At 36.6% G+C, this 20,850-nt stretch overlaps 1 protein-coding gene across 1 annotated transcript in view; it reads left to right on the top strand.

Annotated features, from left to right (window-relative positions):
- Nucleotides 1-1,817: 1,817 nt before the first annotated feature.
- CHN1 (chimerin 1) overlaps nucleotides 1,818-20,850 on the top strand; it is a 237,869-nt gene continuing 218,836 nt past the window's right edge. Inside the window, exons 1-2 of the mRNA XM_069068447.1 lie at nucleotides 1,818-1,841; nucleotides 17,310-17,369. The gene's annotated coding sequence lies outside the window, so the exon portion shown is untranslated. The remainder of the gene's footprint in view (nucleotides 1,842-17,309; nucleotides 17,370-20,850) is intronic.

The raw sequence follows: 20,850 nt of genomic DNA, 5'->3' as shown, positions 1-20,850 counted from the left end.
TACTGTTGACATCCACCCACCACACCTCCTCACTGGATGGTTTTGACTATGGGACACTAAAATTCCAAAGCACAACCTTGGTTAAGAAGACTTTACTAATGAAGGGCCAATTCCACATCACCCTTTCCTGGTTTTTCCTTATGTATTCCCTCCCTGCCATTTAAAAAAAAATGAGACCTGTGATTTTATTGGTAGAAAGAACTACCCCACCAATTGCAGATCACGGACTGTCCTCCATGTCTGGAATGCTTTCCCTCCCTCCTCTGCTCTACTTACAGACCTCCCTGACTTCCTTTAAGTGCCAATTAAAACATACTCTTTTACTGGAAGCCTTCTTCAACCCCTCTTAATTCCAGAATTAAGATTTTTTTTCATTTTGATTTTGACTTATTTTTATTTAGACTTTATCACTAACATCATTTGTTTGCATGATGACATAGTAGGCACACAATCTTTAAAATGCATGCTGTTTTGTAAGTCGTTTGTCAAGTACAGTATCATGATTTGGTACTAGGTTTCAAGACGACACTTGTATTCTTCACATTTTATATGTCATATAATTCCATAATATTTGTCTAGTCATGTGTTGGTAAGAAATTCAAAAGCAGTTTCTTTTTCTTCTTCCAGTTCCTTCTCAGTCAGATCTGTCTTCTTATGGGAGGCCTTCCATAAATTTCCAGGATTTACCTTTAATTACAATTTAATGGCATTTATGTTGAAAGCACTGACCTTCTCTCTGTTACTTATTTCTTATTTATCCTGTATTCGTATCCTGTATTGATCTTTACTTTGTATTTATTTGCTTGTCTCTCCCTGTCAGATTGTAAGCTCTTTGAGGGCAGGGACTGTCTTTTGACTCTTTTTATATTTCCAGTGTTTAGCACAATCTCTGCAGCAGAGCAGGAATTTAGCAAATGTTTATTGTTTGATGGATTGATGTTTACTTCCGCTTTCCTTTCATTGCTTCTGTGACTTATCACCTCTTTTAAGACAATCTTTCTCTTTTTTTTGGGAGAAGGGGGAGGCAATTGGGATTAAGTGACTTACCCAGGGTCACACAGCTAGTAAGTGTCTGAGGTAAAATTTGAATTCAGGTCCTCCTGACTTCAGGGCTGGTGCTCTATTAACTTTGCCACCTCGCTGCCCCCAAAACAATCTTTCGATAATAGCTTAAATTTATGTAGCACCTTTATAACATGTTGTGCATTTATTATCTCCCTAACTCTTCTGGGATAATTTTATTTTATGTAGATGGAGGTCATGGAGGTCATGAAGTGACAAGAGTCAATGGTAGGGTATGAACTTGGGCTTTTTGATTCAAAACTCAAGGTATGAAAGAAATGGGTAGACGAAGAGGTTTCCACAACCAACTTTTCTGTTCCTGCCCTGTCTGTGAATGTCTGAGGCTGAATTTCGAACTCTTCCTGATCACAGGCCCAGGGCTTTATCAACTGCAACTGTTAGCCTAACCAGGTTGGAGACTGTTGGCTGGAGACTGAGTCGAAGATTGTTATTGTTGTTCAGTCATTTTCAGTCGTGTCTGACTCTTCAGAGGTCAGTTTGTGATGTTGGGCTGTAACAATGATCTGCTATAGTTTCTCCTTCAATTTCCCAAGTTTTACTCAGTCAGGTGATATTTTAAATACCTATTAGATAGATGAAATAACATCTCAAATACATCAGATTTATTAAAGATTTTTAAAAATTCCTTTGGTAACTTGCAATTTTACTTAAAGAATAATAATACATGTATTTATATAGTAAAATTATACTAATAATCTTGTTTCAATGTTTTCTTTCAGATACAGATGAATACAGACCTCCTGTATGGAAATCTTACCGTAAGTATGAAAACAAAAATGTTAACATATTGGCTATACAAAATATATTACTATAACAAATACAGGAGAGGCAGCAAATATAAAACCATAAGTCTGAGAATTTTTGGATTTTGACCCATTCATTGCACAAGTACTACACAGAAGGATGGTTTAAGTTTTCATGGTAGTCATGATTATGATGGAGCACCGCCCTCTCTGCAGGGTTCCTTAGCAGTCAGCATTTTTGGAAAGCTTAGAGTTCTGCAGTGATCATGCATGCATCACAGCTGCACATGCGCACAGAACTCTATTTCCTGGGGTTGATTCTGGGTGATTCAGAACTCCAGATGGATCTAGTGGAGAAAAAGAGAAACTAAGAATTCGGTCATTCACATTAATTTTTTTTTTAAATTATTTATTTTATTTTTAATTTGTGGAATAAAATAAGCATTTCCATAACATAGTCTTCCTATTCCTTTGAAAAGTTAATGTAAATTTTTCCCTTCTTTTTTTCTTTACCCCCATCCCTAGAGATGGCTATCATTAGACACAAATATGCATGTATATATGTGTGTATATATGTACATGTATGTGTACATACATGTACATATAGATATAAACATAAAATCATTCTATGCATATTTCTGTTGATCTTTGGATGCAGATAGCATCTTCCTTCATATGTCCTTTGTAGGTAATTTCCATTCCTGTTTTCTTTGCATGGAAGATGAACACGTAGCGGCCGATGGGTACTTCAGAAAGATGCCAACATAGGAAGAAAAGGGTCAGTGAGTCAAAAGGAAAAGCACTTTTCATTTAGGAATAACTTTTCCACTAGAGAATGGACAGAGGCATATTGAGTGTACATACCTACCTCTTTCCATCTTGCATATTTTTAAATACACATAGAATCCTCTTTATCCCAGGATTTATTATTCACATCCCTAGAATTATGATGATGTGTTTTGTTTGGTCTGAAATTATGATTTCATTGATTTTGAGAATTCCTAATGAAAAAGTTCTTTCTGGGTAGATCAACAGCTGTTTTGCAATTCATAGACCTACATAGCTGCCTGGGGCCCTCAGAAGGTCACTGACAACTTTTAGTGCAAGTGGTAGGCCAAGTCTTTCTGAGTAGGAAGCTGAGTCTCTAGCCACTCTGCCATACTGACTTTCTAGGAAGTTATTCAGAGAAGTAAAAGTTATCATCACACAAAAATACTAATGAACTGACCAGTTAGACAATTGTTCCCCACTCAGACATCCCTTCCTGATTAATACAAACATCTCTCCTCACTGAATCAACTGACTTTATTAGTCTATTCAAAGGATTAATAGAGGCCCATGGGCAAATTGATGAGGACCTTGAATATGTGCTTCAAAAATAAAGTGTGCAATGAAAGCTGTCATATCATATTACCATACACTTTTGGTAGAAAAATTGCTCCCCCCAAACAAGTAAGCACTTGACACCTTCTTTATTCATTCTAAGAATTAGTACATAAATACCACTATAATCTAAATTTTGTTAAATATAAGATAAGCATATTTTCATATTTTAGCTTCATTTATCATTTTTTCAACATTTACAATGAAATATTACTTCTGATTTTAATTGGATTCACTTTAAGTGGACTTTTTTTCTATTCTATTTGTATTTGTTTTCCATTTTTTCTATTTCAATAATGAGGACTATCTATATTTTTGAGGGAATTTCCTACAAAGAATGCCTACTAGGAAATCAAGTTTTTTTCATTTCTCTTCTCTGACTACTAAAGTCTAGTCTCTCACCATTTAAAAGAAACTTAGATTTTCTTCTCCCCAAGTACTGGTAATCTCTAAGGACACTTCTACTTCTAAAACTTAGAAATCTACTGGTCCTGAGATGCCAATAGTTTAAAAGAATCAAAAGAGAAAAAATAAAAGCTAGTCTCCACTACTTACAAATTTGAAAGCAACGATACTTTGAATTTGGATATCTTAAACCACTTTGATTGAGTAACTGAAAGAAGAAAATGGCATTTTATTTATTTTTATTTTTTAGAAACTGGTATTTTAAATAGAGCCTTTTAACATCTTTATAAATGTAAAGGGTCTGTCTTGGGTACCTAATGCTCCCAAGTTTCTGAAGACTAGACTAAAAAGCGTAGCTAAATTTTGCTTCTTACATTATGGTGGATATATGGTCCCCAAACACTTATAAGTAGATATACAGTTTTCCATTTTAAGCTCCTTATACTAAATAAAATACAAACAGCCCACAAAAATTGCCACCAGTGCTTTTTCATTTGCTACTACCTTTTTATCTCTGGAGAATGTAGTTCAAAGGGTACCTGGGATAACTAATGTGCTCTAAGCAGTTTTTGTCTCAATACCATTGACTGGAAGTCTAATTAATGTTATTTTAGGCACTCACTGGTTTTAAGTCACTATTTTTCTTTTTTTTCTTTTTCTTTTCCTGTACAGTGACCGGTGCTCTTCTTCTTATTGAAGGCAAAGCTATTTATTCAGCATGTAGGGCTGTTTTATGACTTTTGTTGAAATGTGGTGTACTTTCTCCCATAAGGTTGTTGATTAGAGCCCATATCAGGTACAATTTTTGTTTTTAGCATCTTTAAAAACCCCCCAAACCTGATAGCATTTATCTAGGAAAATATAATATTCTTAAATGTGGATGGCAGTTCTGTTGCACTGTATAATTCCTCATAACTTTGATGGTCTGAACCTAACACTATGGTAATAGCTGAATTAGGAGAAAGTTAAAAGCCTGAGGTCTGTTACATCTATCAAGTAAGAAAATCTTTCCTTTTAGAAACCATCGTGATTAAACTCTAGTTATTAAGTTTATGTGGCAAGGTCTATTTTTTTTTTTATTAAACTCTTTTCCCTCATAAAATCTACAACGTTAGAGCGGACATGGCAGTAACAGATGATTGACACCCATAAGACGAGATACTGGGCTCATTTGAACCACTGAAGTCAGGGTTCTCTGAATTGCCTAATAGAAATCAGCAGTGAGGGGCAGGTATGCAGGAAATTTAGCTCTTATTTGCCACAGCAAGCAAGCAGCTGGAGAGTAGGGTAATGCCTAATCTCTGGGTCGGTTAAACCTTGGTATACAGGCATTCTAGAGTCTTGAGCTGTGCCCATTAAATTAGTTTTCACTGACTCACAATTCTAAAAAGATAAAGTAAGAATCAAAGTATAAAAAACATCCCCATAAACTGCAATACACTATCAATTCTATCATTTTGGTCCCTGGGGAGAGTGAGGTCAAATTTAAAGTGGTTATTACCAAATGATCACCACTCCAAGCTCTCTTCCAGTAGGTATGGACACTTGGCAAGTTGCCTGACTGTGTAAGTCACTCCTTGGGGGATGTACTGGATTCTCCCATCTGTCTCAGCTGTAGCAGTCAGCAGTATATGCCGTAGACTACTGTTACTGGGCCTCTGATGGCTCCTCTAACCTTTTAGAGCTCACTAGGTCTCAACCTGGTTTGTTCCATTCTTATATTCATTCATCTAGGTAAAAATGGATAAATGCTGGTGCTACAACTCCCCCCTACCCAGAAGCTGAGAGCAGTTTCTTGCCTTAGTTGACACTGGAAAGAGAAAAAAAAATTATTTGGTTTGTTCATATCTTTTGTATGCACCCCTCCTTTCCAACTCAGTGGTCAATTTAAAAGACTTTTCTTCAGCATGCAATAAACAGACAGGAAACTTGTCATGGAATACCTGTGTATACTGTGAATTGGGTCCTTCCATTATACATTATCATGTACTTTCTGCAAGCAAGCTCATTAACCCTCCACACAGGTTGGCAGCAGCCAGAGTCCCCAGCTCATGCTCTGAGAACTGGATCCCCATTGGCTAGCTTCTCCCTCCTATTATAGAAAAAAAGGGGTGTTTTTTGAGTTCTAAATAAAATCTAACCTCCAATACTTGCTTTCTGTGTGACCCCAGGCAAGTCATTTAACCTCTGTCTGTCTCAGTTTCCTCAACTATAAAATAGGTATAATAATAGATACCATATAATAATAGCATCTACTTCCCAAGATTCTTGTGAGGGTCAAATGAGATGTTATTCATAAAGCGTTTAGCACAGTGCTTGGCACATAGTAGGCATTTAATAAGTCCTTCCTTCCTTTCTAATTGTAATATTTAGATTTTAGATCATTTGAAAGGCACAGTATGGCTTTAAGTGAATTCCACTGAACATATCTTTTTAAAATAAGTCTGGTTTGATTGAGTTTTAAGATAATCTGAGGTAAAATCTCACTAATTTAGACCAGTAAGAGAAAAGTTAGACTCTGAAGTGGTGTGACAAATTAAAGAGTAAAATACAACTGTGTTATGTGGAAATACACACAGTAACTTGAACAAGATAAGCAAAAAAAATTTTCTTATAAAATCTTTGGGAGTTTTTTAGTAGAAATATTTAAAAACATGTGTACATATCCAATCAAGATCCAGGCACAAAAGGTTTGAAAGGAGGTGGGTTTCTCACATACCTTCACAACAACAACAACAAAATGGAAACATCTAAAGATAAGAAAAGGGGCTAAAAATGTACCTAAAACAATGAATTCACCCAAGATAGAAAATTGAAATGCAAAGTGATGAAAAGTGCCAATACAATTAAAAAAAATACCACAGAGCAACTGAAAAAGATTAAATGCCTGCAGCAAAACAGATGGGAAAAGAAACAATGCAAGATATTTTGTGTGATGTTGTCAGATAAATGACACACCTACAGAAATTAACAGTGTTGAGAACAGTTGAAGAAAAACACAAGGGAAAAACTCAAATTTGAATTAAGACTCTAGAAAAAAAAACTGGAGGAAATATCCAGATCACAATCTCTAATTATTATCCCCAAGTTTCTGTGCTAGACACCCTCTACCATCTTTTTCTTGGTACTCTCATTAGTTTTCTAAGGGTTTAGCTATCATCTCTAAGCACATAACTCACAAGATACATCTGTCCCGATCCAGTCTTTTCTCTGAACTTCAGTCCCACATTACCAGTTGCTCATTGGACATTTCAAACAGGATGGGGCAGACATCTTAAACTAAACTTGTCCAAAATTGAGCGCATAATCTTTCTTCCCAAACCTTTCCCTTCTTTCAGACTTTCCTGTTTATGACAAAGTGCCCATCACTCTTTCAGGCGTCCACATTTATAGCCTCAGCATTATCCTGGGTGGGCTCCTCATTCCTCCTCACCCCTCATTATCCAATCAGTTGCAGATTCTTGCTGTTTCTGTCTTCACATCATCTCTCATATCTGATCCCTTCTCTCTACTTCCCACTCACTGAGTTGGTTCAGGATTTTATCACCGTTTACCTAGGTTATTGCAACAGCCTTCCCATATGACTCTCTGTCTCAATTCTTTCTCTACTCTAGTCAATCCTAGACATTGATGCCAAACTATCTTCTTTAAGTGTAGAACTGATTGTGTGCCTCTAAGAACAAAATATAAACTCCTCTGTTTAACCTTTAAAGTTCTATACAGTCTGGCCACAATCTATCTTTCCAGTCTCACTTAGCCTTCCCACCCCAACCTGTCTTGTCCTTGACTATTAAACCAAACAGGTATTTTTAATGTTCTTCAGGCATGATATTCCATCTCTCATTTCTGTGTTCTTGCACTGGGCATACCACATATCTAGGATGTGCCCTCTCCTTACCTCCATCTCATAGAGTCCTTATTTTTCAAAGAATAACTCAAGCACTATCTTTTACATGAAGTCTTTCTGAATATTCCCAACTGCTAGTGTCTTCCCTCGCAATCTCTCATGTATTTAACCATTTTGTGTAATATTTATATTTATTAACTTTATTTTTAGGTAGTCAGGAAGTACAATGGATAGAATCCTGGACCTGGAATCAAGAAGACCTCAGTTCAAATCCAGAATCAGACACTTATTAGCTGTGTGCCTTGAGCAAATCATTTAATTTCTGTCTGCCTCAGTTTCTTCAACTGTGAAATAGGAATCATAATAGCATCAACATTCCAAGGTTATTGTGAGGATCAAAATATGCAATATTTGTAAAACACATAGCACAGTGCTATATTGGTACTATATTGATGATTACTATTTTATTATTCTTCTCTCTCTCTCTCTCTCTATATATATATATATATATATATATATGTATAGATGTACTTCTCCCCCATTATAAGGTAAGCTCCTTGAAAGAAGAAATTGTTTCATTCCTTGTACTTGTATCTTTAGTGCAAAGCACAGTTCCTTACACATGATAAGTGATAAATAATAATTGATAAGAAAACTATCAGTATGAAGAATATAATAGAAAATCTGAAGGAATCCATGGACTCAATCAACAAAAGGCTAATTACAATGGAAAACAGGATAACAACCCATTCAGATTGTTGGAGAAAAAGCAGATTAAAAATACTGAATCATCTAAAGAACTAGAAAATATGCAGAATCAAGTAACAGAGCAAGGAACAATTTCAGGATTAGTAACATCACAGAAAAATTGGGATAGACAAAAAATATGAACACATTTAAGGAAATGGTCAAATAAAACTTAACATACTTAGCAAAATCATACAAAAATAGATCTGCATTTAAAATAAATCTACAAGACACTAACAGTGAGAAATCCAAGACCTGCTGTGGCTCCTAGACACATTATGGTCAAACTCTATTATAATGAAGGAGGGGAAAAAAGTCCAAACTGTGAAAAAAAAGGCAGAAATTTCATACTAAGGAATTTTAATTAGTTTGAGGACAAACTTCTCAAGGAAGATTGCTATGACCAGCAATTCTATTCCATTCCAATGATATATCCATCCACTCACAAGTCTTCTATCTCTGTGGTCGAGAATTCTGAAGTTCCTCTGACCATAGCCTCACTATTTTTCTATATCTCCCTATGCTTCACCCATCCTAGCTTTCCCAGGTCATTACCCCCAATCTGATCTCACTTTCTTCCTTTCAAAAATCTTCATTCTATAGTTAACCAATTCAATTTCACATTGTCCTCTCTTTTCAGATCCCTTACTCTCTTGTCATGGGGTTATAGGATTATAGATTTAGAGCTTGAAGGAATCTTAGAAGCCATTAAGTTCAGCTTCTTTATTTTACAGAGGAAGAAACTGAGCCACAGGGAGGTTAAGTGACTTTACCTGGTCTCACAGCTAGTACATGTCCGAGACAGGATTGAAATACATATTTTTGTGACTCTAAATCTAGCACTTCATTAACTATGTCACCCAAACCTCCTTAAAAGGCAGTTTTTATTACTAGTCATTGCTTCCCGAATCCCAGTACTAAATGATGCCTGCCTTCTTGCCTTCTCAACTCTTTTTAATGTTCTGCTTAATACTACTGAAGTCACACAACTGTGCTGACTAGATCCATTACAAATCTGTTATTTTATCTTAATTGGATACTCACTGCTGCCTAGAAATCTTTCTTTTCATTCCTGATTTGCTTCCTATTACAAACCCTATCAAATTTTTTTTTCCAAAATAATCTCTCCTCAAGTCATCTACACTGTTCTTTTTTTGGTCTTCTCAACAGAAGACTCACCTCATATTTTACAAAGTAAATTGAAGCAATCTGTATTGAACTTCCTCTTCTCTCTGATCCAACCCCTCAAAGCCTCTCAACATCATCCCAATTCTTTCCTTCTTTTCCTGCAGTCCTAGAAAAATAGATGATTTTCACTTCTCAGAGCTAGCCACTCTACTTCAATCAGTAAATCAACTAATCAAATCAGCAAGGATATGTTAAACATCTACTATGAATAAAGCACTGTGCAAAGTGCTGGGGATAGAAAGACAGAAATGAAACCATTCCTGCCCTCAAGAAACTTATACTTTATAACATAAAATGTATTCTATTTTACTTGTGCTCTTGATTCCATTCCATTCCATTTCCCCTGATGTGGCCCCATTCACTTTGGCATCCTAATTTTCTTTCTTTTTCATCAAAAATAGACATTTTTATTAAATGTATTAACCATTTGCTTAACAATCAGCATAATATTTGCTGTTAGGCTAATTCTCATAATTGCAAATGCAGTCCTAAAGCACCATTACACATAATTGATTAAACACCTATTATGATAACCAAGGATAGTTACAAGATGGACATTTGAGAAGCATTTAGATATTGAAGAAGGAAGAAAAGGCAAACATTACAATTCTAATATTAAATATAAATGGCATAAACTTTGTAATAAAAAACTGGATGAATATGTTAGTCAGCAAGCATTTATTAAGACGATATACCAGAAACCGTACTGGAGATAAAATATTTGTCCTAACTATGGAGAGTGTTAGGAACCTTTCTTCTCAATCATTTTTGGAAATACCATAAATTATTATTATTATTTTGCCTTTTGGAGGGCAATTGGAGTTAAGTAACTTGCCCACGGTTACATGGCTTGTTTTTTTTTGTGTGGGTGTTAAGTGTCTAAGGCCGGAACCGAACTTGGGTCCTCCCGACTCCAGAGCTGGTACTTTATTCACTGCACCACCTAGCTGCCCCCAAACCATAAATTATTAACTGGGATCCAGTTACTTTCTAGCTCTTTGGAGTAGAGGATGTTCTAATGTTTTGCCTTAGCCCTGTCCCCACTTTTCAGCTCCATCCAGGAAAGTGTGAGACTGAGGAAATATAGGGGGCTCTTTTCTATAATATATGGCAGCACCTCTTGATTCAAAACTGATTTGTCTCTTGGAAAACAGTGTGTAAAGAACTGGCCTTCAGATCTGGAGGAGCTTGAAATGTGGAAAATAAGATGTTGTCTCTTACCCTTTTCATTAGTAGGGATAGGAGAAGACTGAGGAGTAGGGAAGGAGCATATGATTACTTGACTACAAAAGTCAACTCTTCATGATATGGGTCTTCTAAACTCTTTTCTCTTGGGCTAAAGAACAAAGCCTTCTAACTTCTCCTTCCCTTCCTTCCTTCTTTCCTTCTTTCTTTCTTTCCTTCCTTTCTTTCTTTTTTGTTCTTCCTTCTTTCCTTTTTTCTTCCTTATTTCTTTCCATCTTTCTGTCTTGCCTTTCTCCCTTCCTTCCTTCCTTCCTTCCTTCCTTCCTTCCTTCCTTCCTTCCTTCCTTCCTTCCTTCCTTCCTTCCTTCCTTCCTTCCTTCCTTCCTCTTTTCAAAGGACTAGGAGAGAAGACCTCTTTTTACCCTGCCACTCTTTATTCCCCAGTGGTCAGAGCATCAGACATTAGTTTGGCCCTTTTGTAGCCCTGTCTGGTGGCTGCATAGTGGCCTGACTGGGACTAGGAGAGATATTGACTAGTAATCAATTTCCACCCTCTTTTTAGGGTGAACACATGATTTTAGGGTGGTGAGAGGCAGTATAGCATAGCAAGCAGATAGACAATTGGCTTAAGAGTCAGTGATACCATAGTTCAAGCATACTTTCTGACATAAACTGGCTATTCGACCATGATCAAGGCTCTTAGCTCCACGTGCTCCAGGCAGTTTTCTATGATGATAACTTCTTAGGATTATAGATTTTAGAGTAGAAGGGACCTTGAAGTTATATAGTACACCTTCTCTTTTTGTAGATAAGGAAATTAAAGCTCAGAAAGTTAATTAACTTGCCTAAAGTCACAAAGGTAATAAGCAATGGAGCCAGAATTTGAACCCAGGTCTTTTAGACTCCAAATATGTTGGTATATCAAATTTGTTTCCAGGGGCTCCCTACATTGATCCAATAAAAATTAGGGTTATTAGGAAGTATATTTTCATTATATTGGATTCATTGTTTTATATATAAGCATATGCATATATCTTTATATTTATGTTTATATTGATCTAATAATTACCCCATTATTCCATGTGTTGATGGTCCACATTAAATACTTCTCTTTCAAGCAAAATGGTTATTTAGTGGGATTTAGCTTAATGTACTCTCTAGAAAGGAAGGGGAAAAGGGTGGAGCTGATCATTGCCCCCAGGGCAGAAGCCTTAGGACAAAGATTTATATCCTTACTTATAAGTATATTTTTTAAAAATGAAGAATACAAAGAGATACCTTTATAAAGCAATGAAAAACAAGATCAGCACAACAGAAAGTGTATGTGTATTAACTACAGTTATCTGTAGGAAAAGGAAACAAAGTTCAAAATGGCAGAATTTCATTTGGACTTCAAAAAAGACACCAAGCAAATGCATTTATTTGATTATAGTCTGTTGAGTCATTTAGGTCTACTTTGCTAATTTCTTAGGGTTTCATATGAGATTTTTTTCTTGTTTTTTTCTGCTTATTTGAAAATTTTTCTTTGTTGATGGTTATTCTGTTTGTTATGTTTAAATTTTAAAAAATTCCTTGCACAAGGGCTCTTCTGAAGTTCTCGAGAATACTTAAAATGTTTTGTTCTCTTAAACAGTTCAATAATTCATCCCATAACTTTGTTTACACCATGAATAATTCAACAGTCCATTCCAGTAGAATACAGAGGTGAACTTCAGCCCCTATTGAATGATCAAAAAATTTTAAATGAGAGGGGTCTGAATTAATGATACCTTGCTGTTTTGTAGGGTTTTAGGAAATTGGTCTTGTTGACAGGTATTTTTCCCCCTGAATATGGATTGATTACATGTATTTATGTTCTGTTTATAGTTTCAAGAGTTGTTTCCGCTCTTTATTATTGAGAAAAAAAAGAATCTTGACTATAATGTCATCATCTAAATCCAGTCTAGAAACTTTTATCTGAAAAATTATTTTCTTTCCCACTCCCACTCAACTCTCATGCATCACCATATGTCAAGTAAGCAAACAAAAAGCAACAAGCCTTTAGTAGATTTCTACTGCATGCTAGGTGCTGTGCTAAGCACTGGGAAGAGGAGGAAAGTCAAAAACAGCTCGTGCCCTTGAGGAACTCACAGTCTAATGGAGGAGACAGCACGCAAACAACCACGTACAAACAAAATACCTACATACAAGATACACGGGAGATAATTGCAGAGGGACGTCATTAGCATTGAGTGGAACCAGGAAAGGCTTCTAACAGAAAGTAGGGTTTTTATATGGAGCCATGAATAATCCAATGAAAGCAGGAGGCAGAGATGAAGAGAGATTCTAAGCATGGGGGCTAATCTGGAGCCTGGAGATGGAGTGTCTTGTTTAAGGAACAGCGAGGAGACCAGTGCCACTAGCTTATAGAATACACAGGGCTGTGGAAGGGGGCAGGCAGCAAGGTGCAAGAAGACTAAAAAGGTAGTCGGGTGAAGGTTATGCAGAACTTTAAAAGCCAAATGGAAGATTCTGGATGTAGTAGGGAGTCACTGGAGTTTATTGAAGGAAGCTGGGTGGCACAGTGGATAGAGTGCCTGGCCTGGAGTCAGGAAAACTCTTCTTCCTGAGTTTAAATCCCAGTCTCAGATATTTAGTAGCTGTGTGACCCTGGGCAAGTCACTTGACCCTGTTTACCTCTGTTTCTTCATCTATAAAATGAACTGGAAAAGGAAATGGCAAACCTCTCCTTTATCTTTGCTGAAAAAAACCCCAAATGGGGTCATGAAGAGTCAGACACTGCAGAAAAACAACTAAAGAACAACTAATGAAGGAGTTTATTGAATGGGGGGGGGGACAGTCATAGTCTGACATGTACTTTGGAAGATCATTTTGATAGCTGAGTAGAAGACACACGGGAGTGTGGGGACTCTTAAGGTAGAGAGACCAACAGCAGGCTGTTTCTGTAGTCCAAGTGTGAGGTGATGAAGGCCTGTACCAAGATGGTGGCAGTGTAAGAAAAAAAGAAGGAAGTATATTTATATGAGAGATGTTGCAAAAGCAGAATTGACCAGACTTGGCCACTGATTGGAGAAGTGAAGAGATTTTGAAATTAACATGACAAAAAAGATAGAATCAAAATTTATTTCTCTGTTCAAACACTGGCACTCTTACCATTCTTAAGTTTATTTCTTGCCTACACATGTGTTAGTGTTATGTTTTGAACCTGAATTGTTCAATCCTACAAGCATTTATGAAGCACCTAATATGTGCAAGATACCCTTCTTAGCCCTGGACATGATGGGGATACAAAAACAAAACAAAATTCCTGCCCTTAAGGAGCTTGCCTTCTACTGGGAAGAGGCAACATGTTAAATAGTAAAGTAAATATAGAATGATTTTTGAAGGGAGAGAGCATTTACAACAAGGGAGATCAGGAAAGGCTTCCTGTAGGAGGTGGTCATTAATTTGAGCCATAACAGAATCAATGGGTAGTGTATTCCAGGGGGCCTAGACAGCTCAGGCAAACCCTATACAAAGGGACAAAGGTGAAGGATAGAATGCCAAGTTTGGGGAACAATTACTAATATAATTTGCTTATAACGTAAAATTTGAGAAGGAGTGTAATGTGAAATAAATCTGGAAAGCTTGACTGGAGTCAGATGGGGAATGGCCTTAAATGTTAAATTGAGGGGATTCCATTACATCCAAAAGGTTTAGCCAAAGGAGATTCTGAAACCAGTAGAGTTACATGATCAGATCTGTGATTTAGGGAGACTCAAATCACTATTTTATACTTGTTGGTAACATTTTACATCCTGAATGGCTATGATTATGTATGAGAAGTTAGAGGTCCCCACAGATGATCCAGTTTCCTAGAGCCCCTTTCTTTGATGCTGAAGGAAACCTGGAGTTTCTCTGAGCACAAAGCTAAGCACAGTAGATCTGTGAGTTTAATGTTTCTTTTTCCACAAGGTGGACAAGGTAACAAATTAGAGACATTTCATCATGAAAAACCTTTTCTAGCCCCCCTGCCCACCCCCCTTTAAGGAAATCGGTATTAAGTGACTTATTCAGGGTCACACAGATAATGTGTATCTGAAGCCACATTTGAACTCGGGTCCTCTTGACTCCAGGACTGATACTCTATCTGCAGTACTACCCAGCTGCGCCTTAGTCTTAAGGGAGAGTAAAAGGCTCCAAATTTTTTTTGGCTGAGGGGGAGGGGCTGTCATCTTCTTTTACCATCAGGATCAGACCTAGGCAAACTTACAAAGACCTAGGCAAAGTTTGGCTTTAAGGACTTGGATCTTCCATCCATTTTCTTATGTTTCTTTCCATCATTGTTGACAGAAATAACTCTCCCCAGACCCCAACAAGAAGCTTAGTATGTTCACTCTCCACTTCCTCACCCTCATCAAAACCCATTTTCTGGGAAATATCTAGTAAAAATCATTCACCAATGAGCTATAAATAGTAACAGCTAGCTAGAGTTTATATAGTGCCTTAAAGTTAGCAAAGGTAAAGACCTTTACATATGTAAATGTGTCATCACATGTCATGATTCTTGTAACAACTCTGTGAATTAGGCACTTCTTTATCCCTATTTTACAGATGAGAAAACTGAGTTAGAGAGGTTAAGTGATTTGCCCAGGATCCTTAGCTAATGTCTGAGGCAAGATTTGAACTTGGGTCTTCCTGACTGCTAGTCTAGTGCTTTATCCACTAAATTACCAAGCTGTCTATGATTAATAAAACTTAATGTATTATTGATCCCAAATGTATTTGCATTTTAATGAGGACAAAATAAAAAGAATAACTTTCTAATTATGGGATTCTAGAGTCTTTCCTACTCTTTCTGAATTCAATTCAGTTGAATAGGTTAGTTCAATAAGCATTTATTCAACGAATGACTTAACACATTCATTAGAAAGTGCTTCTGCCTGCTCTTCTTGGAGTGATATGTTTCAGTGATGGAACCCAATGTGTCACGATGTTTTCGTAAGGACTTTATTTCCTCTCAGTTATCCACAGGAAGGTGAGTGAGGGGAGAAGAGATGCAGCTGATACAAAGCAAGTTCATTTCCAAATCACTGGAATATAATCGGAGGTTGAAACTGTAAGATATTGAACATACAGATGAAATCTGAAAGATTTAATCATTTAATTTGCAGATGTTTAGATAATTTTACATATGTGTATAATACTTCTTAGTATTTTATAAAGTCAAAGATTCAGAGCTGAAAGGGATCTCAGAGGTCCCTGATTTTACAGATGAGGAAACCAAGGTCCAAGCAGTCTCAGTGGCTTAGCAAAGGTCACATAGGTAGTAAATATCAAAGGTAGAATTTGAAACCAGGTCCTCTGATTCCAAGGCCAGTGCTTATTCCATTCTCTCATACTGCCTCAACAATGTAGTACATAGATTTCAAAATAGTACATATATTTTAAACCAAATATATGATATTAAGTAGGCAGAGCTGTATGAGACACATTTAGTAAAGGAAGTGAAGTACAGCTGCTGTTGGAGAGTACATACAGCCTTAGGTACTTACACTCAGCTCCCTCCCTCTCCAGAACTAGAGAATTTAGCCCGGAATCATTGCAAATAATCTGCAAAGCCAATGAGCCACTTCCACATGCACTGTCCATGCCTTCTTTGGGTAGATTATTTTAGTGTTTTGGGGTACTCATTTCTTCAGTATTTCCTTAGTTCTAAGTGATTCTTTTGAACAAGATGTGCTAGAAAAGCAGATTCAGAATGAGTTACTTCCCTATCAGAAATTTTTGATTTTTTGATAGGTAACTTTAGAACTCACAAATTCTCAATATAAATTAGAGCAAAGTACAAATAATCTGTTATTTTGATTGCTTTTTATCTACCTCCTCCCCCCTCCTTGGGTAGCTAGGTGGCACAGTTGGATAGAGTACCAGGTCTACACTCAGAAAAACCCTTCTTCCAAGTTCAAATCTGGCCCCAGACACTTCCTAGCTGTGTGACCCTGGGCAAGTCATTTAAACTTGTTTGCCTCAGTTTCCTCATCTGTAAAATGAACTGGAGAAGGAAATGGAAATCCACTCCAGTATCTCTTCCAAGAAAGTGGGGTAACAAAGAGTTGAACACAGCTGAAACGTCTCAACAACAATACCTTCTCAACATATTCTACTGATGTTATTTTCAGGGTTGAGATTCGGCAGGTATGTTTTAATCATTAATGTTTATTGGTTTATATTAAGACTCTCATTTATGTGATACATTCATAAAGAATTAAAGAGACTTTATTATGAAGACCATAGCCTCATAATCAGCACAGATCTCTTTTAATATAAAAGACCATTTGTAGATATTGTGATTTCTTTATTATTATTTGGGTTGTTAAACTCAGTTCAAGCTGGCTCATGGTTTGGTTGTGGTTATTTACCGTACTAATTTCAGGAAGATTCCTCAAGTGCTAGGGATTAACCTGAGGTATTTAGAAGTTAAGTGACTTACCCAGGATCACTCAGCTAGTAAGTTTCAGAGGAAGGATTAGAACTCAGTTCTCCAAGCACAGTTTTCTTTCCATTTTGCCAGGCTACCTCTGCTTTATGTAGATCAAAATCTTAAATCTAATCATTAATATGTCTGCACCACATTTCTCTGCATATATCATCAAAACAGGGTTTTTTTTTTCTTTTAAAAAATCTCTGAGTGTCCAGAAGTTTTATATGCAGAGGACAGATAATGTTTCTTTTCTTTCTTTTTCTAGTGTATCAGCTACAACAGGAAGCCCCCCATCCTCGAAGGATCACCTGTACATGTGAGGTAGGTATCAGTTTTAGTCTTTGGGAAATTATCTAACTTTACTGTTAGGAAAATTATAATTTAAACATATTTCTCTTGACCGTCTTCTGACTTGAATCCCACATATCTATGAATTATTTGGATCAGAAAAGGAAAAAAATGAGGCGTAGTTTTAATTGAAGCTAGATGACAAAACCCTGTTCCTATGTTTAGGCACTTTAGGAAAAGTCTTTCCTTAAAAAAATCATTTCATTGTTGACTTAACAAATAGTATCATTAAGTAATAATTGTAAAGTTATTAAATTACATAAATGTTATTAGCATATTGTTATACAGAGAAGGAAAGAATTCATAGAAAGAATCTGTCATTTTGATATATGACTCAGAACAGTATTGTATGATCGGGGGCTTTAATAACATGTATTTATATCAAGAAAGGAATTAATTTATAGAATTAGGCAGAGACTTTACTCGACCACTATTTAAAAGTCCAATTTCAATTTTCCTATTAAATAGAGTTATTCTGTCTTGCATAACAGAAATTCAGTGGGGTTGAAGTTTTTCTTTTTCTTTTTTTTTCCATTGAATGGAAAACATTTTCTCTATGGAAAAATTTGAGAGAGAAATAGCATATGCATATAAGTAATGGGTACTTAGTTCTAGTTGAATGCTTTTCTTTGTTGCATGCAGCACCATGATCCCATGTGATAAACTATTTTTATATACGGCAAAAATAAAAAAGACAGGATTTTTCCTTTAAAAAAAAAGTTCTTTCTTCTTCTGTATCCCAACCAGGAGCAACTTTTCTGTACTCTTTATAACAGTGAATTTCAAATCACTTCTTTGAAGTATCTAGAAATACTAAAAAGAGAATTTTCTTTCTTAAAGGAATCAGGAAATTAAAAATCAAAGCAAAAAAAAAAAAAAGAAAGAAAAGAAAACCCTACAGAAATGCTTAGTGTGAGAATGGCTTTGCTATGGAACTTTCTCATTGAACATCTTATGCCAACTATACATAATTTCCATATCCTCTGCTGTGTATTTAAGTTGTCAAAGGGATTGGTCTAAGTGATCCCTAAAGTCTCTTCCAGCCCAGTCATTTTATGATTTTAATATTGGGACCAACATTTTAATATTGTCCAGAGAGCTGTGAACCTTGGTTTTCCTTTTTATTTTTTTAATTTTTGTAATTAAAACTTAAACTCAGTGCCTTTCTAGTAACATAAGTTATGTTTTTTCATTTCATTCACTCACCTAACTTGGTAGTGAGTGTTACCACCATCCCCCTGCCCCAAAAGGATTAGAGCTGTTAGGGATTGTTGACCTGTTTGTGTTGTATAATGAGTCTAAAACACTGTATTGTTGACATTACCACATGAGAATAATCAGCAGTGTACCCATCTCAGTAGGTAAGGAAATCATCCTCACTGCAAGGATGAATTTCCTCTTGCTGAGAAGAGAATAGATATAAAAATCTCATAACCTTTCATGTCAGTCACAGGTAATGTCCCTAGAGTGACACTAAGTTTTTCATGACTCCCTTCTATAAAGAGAACATCTCTTAGAAGAAGTTGCATGCTGTTTTTTATCCCTAGACAGATGCATGAGAGGGTTAGAGATGCTTACCACTCCTAGTGCTTGAAAGAAAAAAATTCCCAAGAGATGGTAGGTAGCATTAGAGTGACTGCAGATTGGCCTAATTTTAACAATTGATTTTGCTCTTTATTACGTCATGGTGGTGGTTGTCACTACAGGACCAACCCAGTACTTTGTAGTACAGATGGGCATCTGCCCAGTGATGATCCAGGGATCATTAGATTGGGATTCTGTCTACATAAAGGTGGTTAAGGGCCAGTGTCACAGAGCAGATAGAAGACTAGTCTTGGAGGCAGGAAGAGGTGGATTCAGACTCTGCTTCTGACATAGCCTGGCTATGTGTGTGACCATGGCCAACTCAGGTAATTTCTCAGTGCCCCAGCTGACTTTCTAAGACTATAAGTTATAAAAGAATTATAGATCTGTGTTGTGTGTGTGTGTGTGTGGGGGGCATTGGAGTGTCCACACTGGAAGTTCTATATCCCGATAAATAGTTTAAAAGATTTTTTCGGGTTGTGAAAATTATGTATGGAAAATATTTTTTAGTCACCAGGTACTATATAAGTTATGTTCTCGTATGAAATATTGCATGTAAATATAGTTTACAGTGATGTGATAAACTTCGTAGCTTGATAAGTTCACATGGTTTATTTACACTGCTGTTGTTTAGTTGTTTCAGTTGTGTCTGACTCTTTATGACTCATTTGGGATTTTCTTGGCAAAGATACTGGAGTAGTTTGCCATTTTCCTAAATGACTTACAGCTAGTAAGTCTCTGAGGCCAGATTTGAACTCAAGAAGATGAGTCTTCCTGAGTGTAGACCTGGTGCTCTATCCACTGCGACCCCTAGCTTTCTGCTGTTATCATCCCTGTTTTATAATTGAGGAAACTGAGGCAGACAGAGGGTAAGTGATTTGGCCAGGGTCACACAACTAGTCAGTATTTGAAGCTGTATCTGAATTCAGGACTGAGTCCAGGCCTGGCACTCTGGCGCCACCTAGTGCCCAATTTGTTTACATAGAGGCTAGGAAAACTCTATCGATCAATACCCTTCAACACCTTCTCTACAACTTAGTCTTAGAGAGCTTCCCAGGGGAATGAGAGATTCAATGACTTGCTCAAGGTCATGTAGCACATAGACAAGTAAAGGTAGGGCTTGAGGCCAGGTCTTCCTGCTTCTCAGGCCAGGTCTCTATCCTCTAAATGTGATACTCAGCCTCCTCTTTATGTGTGTAGTGTTTTGATGAGTAGAATTTAGCTGCTAATATGCACAAGTGAGTTATTTCATATTGTGTGGAAACACATACTACAGAACAAGTACTATAAATAATATGTATGTATAATTAAACTGATGAAATAAAAAATTCAGACCAATAATGAATAAACAGTGAATTGATGACAATGATGATAACCACTCATATTTACATAGTCTTACCAAAAACTCTTCTCTCACCTCTCTGAGGATGGTAATGGAAAAATGTCAACTCCATTTTACAGATAAAGATACTGAGTTTCAGAGAGATTGAATAACGTGCCCAAGATTGCCTAGCCAGTAAGAGACAGGCACAGGATATTTATTGTTTGTTAACTTGTTGACACGTTGTTTTAATTTAAAGTTTATTTTACTTCAGACTAAAAGCCGTACAAATACTGCGCATGCATAGAAATGTTGGCTTTAAATCGGGTGAAGCAATCCGGCATCTCACCACTTCTTTTTTGGTGAACAAATCTAATTCCTCTTGTACCTGACAGCTTTTCCAGTGTTTGAAGACAGCTGTCAAAGACCTCCTAAGTCTACTTTTTCCCTCCAGGAAAAAATGTACTCAATTCATCCAAGCAATTCTGTATGGCATGGTTTCCAGTTCTCTCTCTCTCTCTCTCTCTCTCTCTCTCTCTCTCTCTCTCTCTCT

This window comes from Petaurus breviceps, unplaced genomic scaffold (genome assembly GCF_028583685.1).
Source record: "Petaurus breviceps papuanus isolate PSGF00001 unplaced genomic scaffold, PetGlider_PUasm1.0 90763, whole genome shotgun sequence".
In the NCBI taxonomy this organism is placed as follows: Eukaryota; Metazoa; Chordata; class Mammalia; order Diprotodontia; family Petauridae; genus Petaurus; species Petaurus breviceps.
This window is presented reverse-complemented; position numbering and strand designations above follow the sequence as displayed.